The sequence below is a fragment of the Staurois parvus genome, unplaced genomic scaffold (assembly GCF_062004578.1).
Source record: "Staurois parvus isolate SC_StPar_1 unplaced genomic scaffold, SC_StPar_1.0 ptg000409l, whole genome shotgun sequence".
NCBI lineage: Eukaryota > Metazoa > Chordata > Amphibia > Anura > Ranidae > Staurois > Staurois parvus.
In genome coordinates, this window is record NW_028318205.1 from 3,894,678 (window position 1) to 3,907,806 (window position 13,129).

Here is a 13,129-nt window from a genome sequence, read left to right on the forward strand (position 1 = left end):
GCCCTCATTAGATGCACACAGCTGCCATTAACGGGGAAGTATAGCCAAAGTTATTTTGGCTATACTTCTCCTATGGATCACAGGAGTGCACTTAGTTCTGCACTCCTGTGACTCCTTTTCAGCTGACAGCGGGCTAGAGCTCACTGTCGGCTGACAGCACAGAGCCTTACCAGGATCTGGAAAGATCACAACTTTTTTGTTGGGATCCATCCTGGTTCCTGGACTGCCAGCTGGTTTAGCCTCCTTAGCAAGCCGCTAGAGTCTAAGATAGCTGCTCCCACCTCCTTCACAGCCTGGCACTTCAGTGAACTCTGGAGGGGCATAGCAGAGAACCGGTGAATAACAGTCAACCGCTCTCTGCAAACTGAATATCGATAACTGAGCAATCAGCTGTGTTTGATTGCTGAGCTCTTGGTATTCGAGCCAGTGGGGAGCAGATGCAACATCGAACTGATGCTGTGTCCACCTAGTTGAGTATGTTTGGTTTTTGTTTTTGTAAACCCGTACGTCACTTTTAATTGTTAATGGCACCCCAAACACATCTAACAAATACATGCGTTGCGGCCACCAAACCACATGGTACCACAGAACCCAAAATTCTTGCAGGTGATATAGCTGCCTATTCATCTAGGGAAAATGCCTCCAGATCATGCAAAGTCTTTGGTCATCTTGCATGAACCTCAGGTTTAAGATCTCCCCAGCATGGCTCAATGATTTTAAGGTCAGAAGACTAAGATGGCCGCTCCAGAACCTTCACATTTTTCTGCTGCTGAAGTGTCAATTTGTCCTTGTGCTTGGGGTCATTGTCTTGCTGGAAAGTCCAAGGGCATCCCATGCGCAGCTTTCATGCAGAAATTTGCAAATTGCTAGTGTTTTCTAATAACATGCTGCATTCATCAATTTTCACAGCATTCCCCATGCCTTTAGAGCTCACCCCCCAAAAAAAACATAAGTGAGCTACCATCATGCTTCACAGTGGGGATGGTTTTTGTTGTCGCTATAGGCCTTGTTGACCCCTCTCAGAACATAACGGTTATTGTTGTGACCATAAAGCTCTATTTTGGTTTCATCACTCCAGATTACAGTGTGCCAGAAGCTGTGTGGTGTGTCAAGGTGTTTTTGGGCATTTTATAACTGGGCTTTTTTGTGTCAACCATGCAGCTAATTTTTTCAAGTATTGTTGTATTGTGTTCCTTGAAACAACCACCCAGTCTCTTTTTTCCAGAACAGAATGTATTTCTTCTGAGGTTACCTATGGGTTTTTCTTTGTATTCCAAACAGTTCTTCTGGCAGTTGTGGCTGCATTCTTTCTTGGTCCACCTGATCTTGGCTTGGTATCAAGAGGTCCCTGAATACTGTGCTCTCTGGTGACTGCATATCCCACCTTTTGTTGAAGAGCTATAGCCACAAAAAAATATTCTGCATTCTACACAGTTGTGGAGTACTGTGGTTCCATCAACCGGCCCCTACGTTACTACTGTGTTCTGTAGCAAACGTAGTGCCGGGGGATGGAGCCACAGAGAGCAAAGAACCCGGCATCCAACACATCCGCAACTGTATCAGAAGCAGAGGTTCTTCTGTGGCTTTAACGCTGGAGAGCTCAGTGTTAATTAATCTTTTATATCAGCGTGATATAGATAGATAGATAGATAGATAGATATAAATATATATATATATATATAGGGACACCTTTTAAGCAGAGTATAGCATCAAGTCAATTAAACTCCTGGGATATTGATCTGGTCAGTTAAGTAGCAGAGGGGGTTGTTAATCAGTTTCAGCTGCTTTGGTGTTAAGAAATTAACAGATGCACTAGATGGGCAACAATGAGATGCCCCCAAAACAGGAATGGTTTTGAGGTGGAGGCTACTGACATTTTTTTCCGTACTCACATTTTCTGATTGTTTTTCACTAGTTTTGCTTTTGGCTAGGATCAGTGACACTACTGGAAGCATGAGGCAATATCTGGACCCTATAGAGGTTGGAGAGGCAGTCCAACTCCTCCAGCATGGCACATCAATATGTGCCATTGCCAGAAGGTTTACTGTGTCTCCCAGTCTCCAGAGCATGGAGGAGATTCCATGAGACAGGCAGTTATTCTAGGAGAGCTGGACAGGGCCATAGAAGTTCCTTAACCCATCAGCAGGACTGGTATCTGCTCCTTTGTGCAAGGAGGAACAGAATGAGCACTGCCAGAGCCCTACAAAATGACCTCCAGCAGGCCACTGGTGTGAATGTTTCTGACCAAACAATCAGAAACCAACTTCATGAGGGTGGCCTGAGGGCCCAACGTCCTCTAGTGGGCCCTGTGCTCACTACCCAGCACCATAGAACTTGATTGGCATTTGCCATTGAACACCAGAATTGGCAGGTCTGCCACTGGCACCCTGTGCTTTTTACAGATGAGGGCAGGTTCACCCTGAGCATGTGACAGACGTGAAAGAGTCTGGAAAAGCCGTGGAGAATGTTATTCTCCCTGTAACATCGTTCAGCATGACCATTTTGGTGGTGGGTCAGTGATGGTCTGGGGAGGCATATCCATGGAGGAATGCACAGACCTCTACAGGCTAGTCAATGACACCCTGACTGCCATTAGTTATCAGGATGAAATCCTTGGATTGTCAGACCCTACACTGGTGCAGTGGTCCTGGGTTCTTCCTGGTGGACGACAATGCCGGCCTCGTGGCGAGTATGCAGGCAGTTCCTGGAGGATGATGGAATTGATACCATTGAATGGTCCCCATGCTCACCTGACTTAAATCCAATAGAAACACCTCTGGTATGTCATGTTTCGGTCCATCCAATGTTGCCAGGTTGCACTCAGACTTTCCAGGAGCTCATTGATGCCCTGTTCCCCCCAGGACAGCATCCGTCGTCTCAATAGGATCATGCCCCGACATTGTCAGGCATGCCATATACAAGCACGTGGGGGCCATAAAAACTACTGAGTACCATTATGAGTTGCTGTCAACGAAATTTCAACAAAATGGACTAGCCTGCTGCATCATTTTTTCACTGATTTTCGGGTGTCTTTGAATTCAGTCCCCTGTAGGTTGATCATTTTCATTTCCATCAAACCATGGAGCATCCTTACGTTCCTAACAAATTACCCAGTCCATATCAGTATAGATATCCAACATGATATTATTCCCCATTGACATCTGATGTTTTTAAAGTGTTCCTATAATTTTTTGGAGCAGTGTGTGTGTGTGTATGTGTGTATATATATATATATATATATATATATATATATATATACAGTCCGGTCCATAAATATTGGGACATCGACACAATTCTAACATTTTTGGCTTAATACACCACCACAATGGATTCAAAATGAAATGAACAAGATGTGCTTTAACTTCAGGCTGTTAGCTTTAATTTGAGGGTATTTACATCCAAATCAGGTGAACAGTGTGAAGGGACAAAAAGTAATGGGACAATTGGCTTCTCAGCTGTTCCATGATCAGGTGTGTGTTATTCCCTCATCCCAATTACAATGAGCAGATAAAAGGTCCAGAGTTCATTTCAAGTGTGCTATTTGCATTTGGAATCTGTTGCTGTCAGCTCTCAAGATGAGATCCAAAGAGCTGTCACTATCAGTGAAGCCAGCCATCATTAGGCTGAAAAAAAACAAAACAAACCCATCAGAGAGATAGCAAAAACATTAGGCGTGGCCCAAACAACTGTTTGGAACATTCTTAAAAAGAAGGAATGCACCGGTGAGCTCAGCAACACCAAAAGACCCGGAGCATCACCAGGGATGAAACCCAGCGTCTGGTGATGTCTATGCGTTCCAGACTTCAGGCTGTAATTGACTGCAAAGGATTTGCAACAAAGTATTAAAAAGTGAGTTTGATTTATGATTATTATTCTGTCTCATTACTTTTGGTCCCCTTAACAAGTGGGAGGCACATATGCAAACTGTTGTAATTCCTACACCGTTCACCGTATGAGTGTGTGTGTGTGTGTGTGTGTGTGTGTGTGTGTGTGTGTAATATATATATATTCGGTTTTGGTACATCGACAAAGTTGCTTTAGGTCAAAGCAAACTATGATGAAATATCTGTCAACCATTTTCCTTCCTGCACTATATTCTGAGCACTAGTATAATAAACTGCATGTAGACATCATGGTGCCTGTCATCGACGCCCATTGAGCAGAAAACCAAAAATGCAGTTAACAAGCTCATTATATGATAAATTTCCTATAGCTGAAATTATTGTTCCACTTAATTTCTGTTTGTCACCTAACATAGCTGAGAAACAACCTGCTATAGTGCGATAGTCAAGGTATGTTTATTTAAAAATGTTTACTAGCAAGTTTAGGGCTGTGATGATTTTTTGTCTATCTAGGCAAATATAGGATGGAAGGAAGATTGCTCCTATCCTATAGCTGTACCATTTATTGCCATCTAGAGGTCACTTGTAGAATTTCATGCTTCCAGTGTAGGCATTTCTCAATGCTGTGCAAATGATTACCGAACAGAAAGATGCTCATTAATTGCATCAGTGTAAGAAATGCTTGACTGCACCATAAAAGCCGATTGATTTCATGCAGGTAATCCATAAGGACTTCTATGTAGACTGAGGGGGACCTCTGGTATGCTGTATTCCTTGTGTGACATCCTACAGTATACGCAGACAAGCAACTACTAGCCAACCTGCACCTAGTAATAGCTATTGGGCAGATGAGTAGGACACATAGGTATTGCTCATGCTCCTTTTATTTAGCTTTTGCTCTCTTTGTGAAACATAATGTCCTGTGTGAAGTGGCTTTCCAGCCAAATGTTTTTATTTTTGTGTTAGAGTGGGAATACTTGGAACCTCGGCCCTTCTTTTTTTTTTTTTTCTCCTTTTTTTTTTTTTTTTTTTTTAGTTGCTGTTTAGGTCCCCACTACAAGCAGCAATAAAAAGTCTTTCTGGCCATTCTCTACTGCACTGAAATATTTTATTGCTGTCTATTTCCATTGGGAAGATCAGCCTCACTTCCTGCCCTAGTGAAACAATAAGAAGCCAGGGGAGACAGTGGCAAGAAAAATCTCACAGTAATCATGACCCTTCCTTACTCTTCATTGACTTAAAAGAAAAAAAAAAAAAGAGTCTGGAGTTCTGCCATCTACGCTCTTCCCCATCCAGGTTACATGTTAGGTGGTAGAAACAAAGATATTTAGTAGTATTTATTAGTATTTAGAGAAAGCAACATCTTATTTTCACTATCTTCTCCTTTCTAGTTTCTGTTTCTTTCCTATTTTACTGTTCCCCCAAGGCTGCCAAGGCTTCTCTTCTGCAGTTAGTGGTATGTACTACATTTTGTAGTACATAGGGGCCATGTTAAAAAGAGTGCACAAAAGGGTGCACTTATTGTTTAGTAGTAAAAGAATGGGTCTTAATATGTTTTTAAATACCCTAAGATACCCTAATGCACACTTCAGCTATCAAACACCTGTTTTACAGGCATTTTACTATTTTCTTCTGCCCCTAAATGCCCCTCTATGTTAGCCGATGTGTCTATACACACACAGGCTTTTAGAGGAGTTTAGGGGCAGAAATCTGAATGCACTATAATCACATTCAGGAGAGGAGCTTGTTGGCAGAAAATACGCTTGATGCATCTAAACTTGCCTAAGCACAAGACGCATGTAGCGCTTGAGTGGTTTTTTCATTTCAGTGGCCAGAATAAATTAATATTCTGGCCAGTGATATAAACAAACACCCAAGCTCTTGACACACCTACACGCACTTGCAAAAATGCAGCTAGGGTGTATTTTGGAAGCTGCTTTTCTCCTGCTAGGACAGTAGTGTTTAAATAAGTACCATGTGTACATGCAGCCTAAAACTTTATAAGGCTCCATGCACACTAGCATTATTGTAGACTCAAAAAACTGGGAAGTGTTTTTTAGTAGTGCTCAGAAGTGTTTAGGAGCATTTTTACAGTACATGTAGAGGAAAAACACAAAAGCTAGAAAAAAGCTGTTAGGAGCGTTTTAGCATTTTTTTTCTGCTGGAAGAAAATACTCCAAAAAAAAACTGCTCCTAGACGCTGAAGCTCAAAAAATGCTAATAGCCTTAAGTAGTTTGGACATAAAGGATAATACTATTTAGCATTTAGGAGCAGAAAAACAATATGCTGATAATAGCTTCTAGGAGCTTAAATGTGTGCATGGAGCCTAAATGCAGAAAAATTGCCTATACTTGGGACTTTTTATGTAGGCTGCAAGGAGAAGTGTAAATAAAGGATAAGTATTACAAGTACACTTATCCTTAGACACATTTTAATTATGCTGTCCCTCACCCCCAAAAAATATACTGAATAAGCACCTGAACTAGCTTTTATCAATTAAGCAACAACCTCTTTCAGCAAAACTCCATGATGCTACTGCCAGGTTATCTTTGTGCCCACTGACCATTAAGCCAGGGGTTGGTCACTGGCACTTTTCCTGTCCCTGATATGCTCCAAGCCCTTCATGCCTTCTGGCAAACATGGCTGAAAAGTAGTTAATAATCCTTACATGATGTCGTGATTGCATTCATCGATGAACATATAGCTAGTACAGAATTCCTATCATATTGCAGTATATTATTGTGAAGACTAAACTAGAGTGACCGGTGATGGGACCGATCTTCCCATCATCTCTTTGTGTCTAGTGGTGCCTTCATTCTCTGACAAGCTCCTTGTGCACCCTCCAGTCCTGGGCAAAATGCATGCAGCGTATCTTTGTCTTCCTCTGTCCTGAGATAAGACTTTCCCTCATTAAACCCTCATTAATGACCTTACAGAGAAGGGATTAATCATTAAAATTGATGTTTGCCTTTGACACACACTGTAAGATGAGTAATAAATCCTGCACCCTAAAGTAGGGTTCCCTGGCTAACAGAGTGGTTGTGTTTCATGGTGGGCTTATACCTGTTCCCAGGGTCTTCTGGAACTCATTAGCTGATCTATGAAAGCATCCCCGGTCTTATTTGTGAATGCCCTACATTGCAAGACTTCAGGCACATACTGAAGTCAGATAAGGCAAAGATCTGTGTTTTTTTTCCTCTTAATTCACCATTTTTCTGCTCTTTCTCTCATCTGAAAGATGTAAAGATGTTTCATTTGAGCTCTGTATTTCCCAGGTGATGGCTCCATTATCTGTGTGCAATCTATGTATCCGGAGGAAGTTTGGGAGGTATTTAATTTGTAGGAGATAAAATGTGCCGCTTGCTCCTCTGCTCTTACAATAATTACAAAATGTACCGTATCTCGGAGGGTGCTAATCTCCTTGTATAATAGATCAACATCAGATGTGAGAAACTCAAATGAGAGGATTTATTGAAGATTGGAAATGGGCCGCTTTCTCCTTATCTGAATAACATAAATTGTGCATTCCATGTAGACGTAAAACTTAAAGGGACACTGTCACTTTTTCTTTATTCCTATGCTTATTGTAAAAAGGTAATATATGAAGTTAAATGGGGTTTAAGTTTTCCTGGGTGTTTCAGCCTGATATGGCGATTGCAAGTTTAAAATAATATTATAGACCGTTCAATAGTTTAGGAGGGAGGAGTGATTAACTAGTGGTGTTGTAGGGAGGCGTCTGGTACTGATCACCACCCAGTATGGTGCACGATCCAAGATTGCTTTGTCTGCTGATCTAAGGTAAGTGTTTGAGGGATTAGTTAGGATGGGAAAGGAAAGTCATTAGGGATTAAGTTTTTTGAAAGTATAGTTGGCCTTTAGACCTCCTTCAGAACTATACTTTGTGGTAATGTGGGTTTTACCATAATGATACCCTAAGCCACTCTGCAGTGCATCATCCTGCCATTCATTCATAATGTACAGTTATAGCAGGTGACAGCAGGCTCACAGTGCCACCTACCACAACGAATGTGTCTTGCATCAGGGTTTGCTCCGTTTAAAAAAGAAAAGTGCTGATCCATTTCTTTTTGGGTTTTTTTCATTGTCTTTCTTGATGAAATGGGTTTCACCTTAGTGCAATACACAATTGACTTGTACTTGGTCGCATACTGTAATGAAACAGCGTAGTGTAAAGAGGGCCTTAATATTTTGATCTGCGCTGCTAGCCCTGTGATGTGTGGACTATGAGGACTTAAAGCGGAACTTTATCCAAAAGGGTATGTTCCACTCGTTTGCATCCTCCTCTGCTGCAGTTGGCACTTTTTTTGGGGGGAGGGGAAGAGGGTCCCTGGTTTTGACAGGTACTCACTCCAACTTTGGTCAGATCGCCTTTGCGATCTGCGCATAAGTTCAGTTCCCAGAAAACTGCAGGACCATTCACAAAGCGGACAAGAAGTGTTCTTAATATATAAGTCAGCAGATACAGTATTTGTAGTATTTACATTTTTTTTAGAGAAGACTGGAGCTCCTCTTTAGGTGGTGGTGGGGGGGGCATGACAGAAAGTATGTGCTTTCTATATGTTATAAGAAACTTCCAGTTCAGTAAATCTCAGATGCTATAATATGTTTGAGATTTTAGGAAATATATTTTAATGCAGTTCAGAGTTTACAGTTGGACACTTTTATTATTTGATTTTTAACCTAAAGCATAGGAAAACTTTCAAACAGCATTTTCTGAAAGATGGTATTGGCATACAGTTGTACATGCACCCTGCCTCTTGCATGGCAGCTATTGAGCCTGAAGATAGGTTGCTTAGACATCTAGAAAAGCATTAGGGGAAGCTGGGGGGGACATGTTTAGATGTGTACTACCTACTATGTTTTCGTGCTATGGAACGTATGAAATTTCCTTTCATTTCAATAAGCATGTTTTTTTCTAGTCTCACTCATTTAAATCAAGAGATCGTATAATTATGTGCCTTTTAGTCAATGTTGATGTGCCCAAATGGAAGAAAGATCTTTTATGTAGTAAGCAACCTTAAACTCGATCGGGAGATTATTTTAATATAAAGAATTTTTTAATACTTAGAAATAAATATGTTTAAAACATAATTTTTAAATGGATAAATGTGAGAAGTGGTCTTTCTTGTAGTAAACGTTTCTTCATATACCATTAAAGTCCCGATTTATTTATAATATAAAAAAATAATTTGAACTTAAATTCACTTTTATTTTACATAGAAATCCCATTCTTTCCATTGTAGCTGATCTATTGGTCACAAGGGAGCCAATGTAAGCCGTATAAGGGTATGTTATCATGCAGGCTGAATTGGACACACATACAGTGCCTTGAAAAAGTATTCATACCCCTTGAAATTTTCCACATTTTGTCATGGTACAACCAAAACTGTAAATGTATTTTATTGGGATTTCATGTGATAGACCAACACAAAGTGGCATGTTATTGTGAAGAGGAAGGAAAATGATAAATGGTTTTCAATTATTTTTTACAAATAAATATCTGAAAAGTGTGGCTTGCATTTGTATTCAGCCTCCTTTACTCTGATACCCCTAACTAAAATCTAGTAGAACCAATTGCCTTCAGAAGTCACCTAATTGGTAAATAGAGTCCACCTGTGTATAATTTAATCTCAGTATAAATACAGCTGTTCTGTGAAGCCCTCAGAGGTTTGTTAGAGAACATTAGTGAAAAAACAGCATCATGAAGGAAAGAGTAGGGCACAACTGCAAACCTATCAAGACATGGCCGTCCACCTAAACTGCCAGGCCGGGCAAGGAGAGCATTAATCAGAGAATCAGCCAAGAGGCCCATGGTAACTGGTGGAGCTGAAGAGATCCACAGCTCAGTTGGGAGAATCTGTCCACAGGACAACTATTGTGCACTCCAGAAATCTGGCCTTTATGGAAGAGTGGCAAGAAGAAAGCCATTGTTCAAAGAAAGCCATAAGAAGTCCCATGCAGTTTACGAGAAGCCATGTGGGGGACACAGCAAACGGGGAAGAAGGTGCTCTTGGTCAGATGAGACCAAAATTTTACATTTTGGCCTAAAAGCACCCTGAACACACCATCCTCACAACGAAACTTGGTGGTGGCATCATCATATTGTGAGGATGCTTTTCTTCAGTAGGGACAGAGAAGCTGGTCAGAGTTGATGGGAAGATGAATGGAGCCAAATACAGGTCAGTCTTAGAAGAAAACCCGTTAGAGTCTGCAAAAAACTTGAGACTGGGGCGGAGGTTCACCTTCCAGCAGGACAATGAACCTAAACATAGAGCTAGATCTACAATGGAATGATTTAGATCAAAGCATATTCATGTGTTAGAATGGCCCAATCAAAGTCCAGACCTAAATCCAGTTGAGAATCTGTGGCAAGATTTGAAAATTGCTGCCCACAGAAGCTCTCCATCCAATCTGACAGAGCTTGAGCTATTTTGCAAAAATGTCACTCTAGATGTGCAAAGCTGGTAGAGACATCCCCAAAAAGACTTGCAGCTGTAATTGCAGCGAAAGGTGGTTCTACAAATTTTTTACTCTGGGGGGCTGAATACAAATGCACGTCACACTTTTCACAAATTTATTTGTAAAAACATGTTGAAAAACATTTAATTTTCCTTCCACGTCACAATTATGTGCCACTTTGTGTTGGTCTATCACATAAAATCCCAATAAAATACATTTACATTTTTGATTGTAACATGACAAAATGTGGAAAATTTCAAGGGGTATGAATACTTTTTCAAGGCATTGTAGGTGTAAGTGGCCCTTACAGTAAGCTTATCAGATAGTGGCTCCTACACAACCATGGCCTAGATGGTGTTCGATGCTCACATGATGCTGCACAGTCATTGATAGATCTGGACACAGATACATGAACAATCTGTAAAAGATATATCTGAAATTGAAACCTAAAAGGAGAATGAACCCAGCATAGAATAGATTATAGTGTTTTTTTATCATTATTCCTATTGTAAAGAATCACTGGGGAGCAAGTTTTTTTTTTATGGCTTTTAAAAAATTTAAAAGTTAAACAGGTTGGGTAAAGCAGAACTGGATATCGATACCAAATGAGTTCCTGGCATGTGCTTTTATTGTATATCCTAATTTAGTGACTAGCATTTACTTTTGCAATTTTGGAAACTGCATAAAGAATCTGGAACTCTGGAGTCCAGCTATACACTGTCACCATTTACCCTTTTTCTGTACCCTCCTTTTATTTTTGTTGAGATAGTATAATTTATATATGGGTATCGTCATCATTCCACTGGGTGAATTAGATTAGCCATAAAACAGCCTAGTATCCCTGTTCTTTTTACACTTCTTTGTCAGTTGCTGTCCATACTCCTACATTATTTGTTACCACCAGAGCCACTTAAACATTTCCATTGAAAATGAGGTCATTTTTTTTTTACTTACATGGGAAGTTAAGGGGAGTCCATGTTGACTTTAAGATACAGGTTTTCTGCTGGATTGGGCTATAGCCTGAGGTGCCAGCTCACACTTTTTGGGAACTGAATGATCAGATTGGTTAGGAACCCTTGTCCAAATGCTATTTTAATAGGGTGCTGTCAGTACCTTCCCCATGGGCATAAATATGAAGGCTTTCTGAGAGTTTGTATTTATGGGATAGCTATGTATTATTACTGCCTGAGGATAGTCAAACTGAGCCTGCTGCAAGCTCAGCCTCTCTCTATTGTCTCTCGGCTTGTGTGTTTTAGGAGTTACTGAGGACACACAGAGACAGTCTATCTACATGCTGTTTTCAGTTCACCTGTCTGTATGTGATTTGTTTGTTCATCTCACGTTTCTATTAATTAATCACACTACATTGTTTAAATGCTGCTTGATCTTTGTAGGAGAATTTACCCCAAATTGAGGGTAATCCACCTAAGGCTCCATGCACACTGGGCATTTTAATAATGCTGGTAACGTTAGCTGTGTAAAGTCACATTAAAAAAGTGAGTTTTTCTTTTTTTTTTAGTGTTTTTGTATTTGCGTTTTAGCCGCGTTTTACTAAAAAAAATTCCAAAACCGCTGGTTTGCCAGGATTTATCGCGTTTTGCCGTGTATTTCAGCATTAGAGTGTTTTTACAGCTAAAAGACTCCTCTAGAAACCCACTTTGCCTGGATTTTTTTTTCCAGCCAAAAAATGTCCCTGCCAAAAAAAGGTTGATTACAGTCTGTGTGCATAGACACATAGGATAACATGCTGGGAAGTTTATTGGCTATAGAAAAAAAATGTCAAAAGCCAAAAACAGCAGCTGTAAAAACGTTTAGTGTGCATGAGGACTAAAACTGACATTTTGAGTAGACACAGGCTCCTTTATTATTATTATTGTTGTTGTTATAGAGGATTTTTATAGCTGCAGTAGTTTGAGCAGCGCTTTACTAAATGAATGCATACAATATAGTTACAATACAGTTCAATGCAAGTGCAATTAAAGGACCCTGCTTGTTAGAGCTTACACTGTAAAAAAAAGGGGGGGGGGGAGTGATGAGCTGTTGGATGAAATAAGTTTAGTTGGAAGATAGAGGCAGGATAGGCTACTTTAAAAAGATGGGTTTTCAGGGCTCACCTAAAGATGGATAGAGTAGGAGATAGACAGATTGGGGTGAGAAGTTCCAGAGAATGAAAGAGGTTCTGGAGAAGTCCTAGAGGTGAGCGTTGGAAGATGTGACAAGGGAGCTAGAGAGAGAAAGTCTTGGGATAAGCAAAGAGAACAATTTAGATGGTATTCTGAGACAAGGTTAGTGATGTAGCTGGTTGTTGCCAGACAAGGTGCTGATTAGGCCTGTGCTTTTAATTCACAGTGGAAAAAATCCATTGTAGGCCCAGTTCACTTCTGGTTTGTTCACTTTGTCGCCAGTCAAGCCCTGATGAAGGGGGGCACTTAGACCCTCGAAACGCATTGGCTACTTTTTTATTTGTACCCCTGACTTTGAATGTAATAAAGTTGTATCTGGACCTCTTAGTAGTGGTGTGGTGCTTCAATTTCAACTATTTTTACATCACATTACAAGCCAGGGAGACTGGAGATCCTCAGGGGTGTGGAAGCCACCTGCCCAGGAACCAGATCATTTACAGCAACATTAATACCTTAAGATAACAATACCAGTGAAATAAACCCACGGATCCAGCACTATCTTTCCACTTTCCTCAAGTGATGTAGCTGGGGCCCATGTTGTAGATGTAGATTGCTTAGTAAGTTGTTAGTATTTGAATTTTACATGAAGCATTATGAAAGCTCTCCCGGGATAGGCAAGGGAAGAG

General features: G+C 40.5%; 1 protein-coding gene across 1 annotated transcript in view; it reads left to right on the top strand.

The window, feature by feature from the left end:
* Nucleotides 1-13,129, top strand: part of TRAPPC12 (trafficking protein particle complex subunit 12) — a 185,985-nt gene that overhangs the window by 148,667 nt on the left and 24,189 nt on the right. The gene's annotated exons all lie outside the window — the stretch shown is intronic.